Source organism: the organism of the source record quoted next, unplaced genomic scaffold (assembly GCF_019419815.1).
Source record: "Pyrus x bretschneideri cultivar Hongxiangsu unplaced genomic scaffold, Pyrus_bretschneideri_v1 Contig3, whole genome shotgun sequence".
Classification (NCBI taxonomy): Eukaryota; Viridiplantae; Streptophyta; class Magnoliopsida; order Rosales; family Rosaceae; genus Pyrus; species Pyrus x bretschneideri.
Genome location: NW_025999612.1, coordinates 12514153 through 12516322, shown reverse-complemented (window position 1 = coordinate 12516322; position 2170 = coordinate 12514153). Strand labels below are relative to the sequence as shown.

The 2170-nt window shown below is 41.3% G+C and overlaps 1 pseudogene; it reads right to left on the bottom strand.

Annotated features, from left to right (window-relative positions):
• Positions 1-1387, bottom strand: LOC103939810 (annotated as a pseudogene).
• Positions 1388-2170: the final 783 nt, after the last annotated feature.

Genomic DNA, 2170 nt, shown 5'->3' with positions numbered 1-2170 from the left:
TCAAATCTCAGGACCAAAGTGAGGAGTTATGTCAATTTCATGAACTATTTTGTCTAAAAAGCATTATGAAAGTGGCCTTAACAACAAGGGTGCAATTTGCTAGAGATGTCGCAGAGCGTCTCCCATAAGGGGTGTGTTGTTTACACACTTATTTTTACTTCTCACACGCTTCTTGTTAATTTTGACATTTGATCTTTTTTAATTCATCCGATCCGACAGCTAAAAATTAAAATTATGTATGAGAAGTAAAAAAAATGATGTGGATATCACACCCCCTCCCATAAACTTCCTAGGGAATAAAAAGCACATAGAACAAGGTGCAATTAGAACCAAATTTTATTTGATTCAAACTTTTTTCTGAAACATCATTCCTCCCAAATCTTCCAGGGTGAGGTCCACTTTTGGACCAATCGACCCAAGTAACGCTTCGATTCGAGTTTTCTTCAGGGCCAAGAATGTTTACTAGGGTTGGGATGTAATGCTCATCCATGTGACAAGGAGGGCTGCAATGCTCTTTCAATATGGGGTAGTACTTGTTATCTGATATATTTCAATTGCCAGCTTCCGATTGATCTCGAACCACTGGGAGCCTTTGCGCCAATCCGATATGTTGATTTCAGGCCACATTTTCAGATTGTACTGCCCCGACCCACCTTCCACGGTTCCTCGTATGAACCTATATTGCTTTCACTGGCATTCATGAGGTAGCTGTATATTGTGGTGAAGTTGAACAATGGTATACAAGGCTCAGACAGTAACACAAATCTCTCCTTAGTGAAGCCTAGGAGGGCACTTGCTAGTAGTTGTCTCTCACCATCGATCATTGTAGGTCTTCCCCATTCAACCGCCTGTATTAGAGAAGTGATCAACAATGTAATCAGTAAATGTGATACAAATAACAACAGCCGTAATTTATATACATGTGACAAATTACAAGAATTGAGTTGACCATTTTTATCGACAAAAGGTTCAAAACTATCTCCCTTGCTTGGAATTCTCCTTCCATAGAAAACAGAATTTGGAGGCCATGAATCAACATGTGAAGGATGAGGGTGGACATATATCTTGTAAAGTCCTCATGGCCATTGAAGAACATTTCCTATAATGGGGCCAAAGGTATGGGCCCCCTTTGTCAAGAACATGTAGGCAACTCTAGGCACATGGTTATATAGAAACTCTCCAATCATTGGAACAAACGATGCCCTCCAAAACAACTCACCATCATCATCCATCTTGTGCATCAAAAGTACCTAAGTATCAGATGTAACGTTGTCCGGCAAGGGGAGAAGCGGCGGTGAGGGTGGTTGTGGCAGAAGCTGTGATATTGAGGCTGGCGGCAATAGCGGTGACGAGGAGGAAGAGTTTAAAGTGGTTTGTAAGGTGAACAGGAGGAAGGTCTTGCAGTATAAATTGACCATGACTCCAATGGACAAATCAATGACACAAAAACACAAGAAGAAAGGCGTGGCTAAACTGCATATATTAGGACTTGCTCAGCACCTTGATCTCTTAAAGAGTTGATATTTCATGGCCACTCTTCCACCAGTTGGAGCATTCGTACGTCCAAATTTGCAATCGCAAGTTGAAGATTTTTTTTAGTATGCTCCGAAGTTTCTAACCGTTAAATCCTAAAACGTTACCAGACATAATAGTATTTAACTTTCGTTCCAAGTTGTTTTAACGACCGTTTAACTCGGACGTTAGGGTGCAAATGTCACCAAGTTGGCATGAGCAAGCAAGCTCCTTGGTTTGGGGCAACAATGATTGAAGAAGGAATACATTAATGCTGTTTTCCCCGTTCGTTCTTGGATAGAAAATGTCCATCTTACTCATAGGAAGAGGCTCATGCATACTAATACGATATGAAACCGACTTTCAGAGAAGACGAAAGGGCAAGTTCAGCAGAAACCGAAACCGAACCCGATTCTCTAGGAAGCAGGACTAATATCCGTTTTCGTTGACACGGAGTTAGTTTGGCCGCTGCACAAGAGATCAGGGCAGCAAAAGGGTTTCGCAGGTACCGGTGCAAAACGATTAGAATGGTCTCTTTTTACCCACGGTCGCTTTCAATGGCTTCGACCGAAGACTCAGACAGCAGCAGAGAGACTTCTTCATAAGAATATATGAATTGAAGAATAACTGGAAGAAAAGAAAGAAGAAAAAAGAAAAA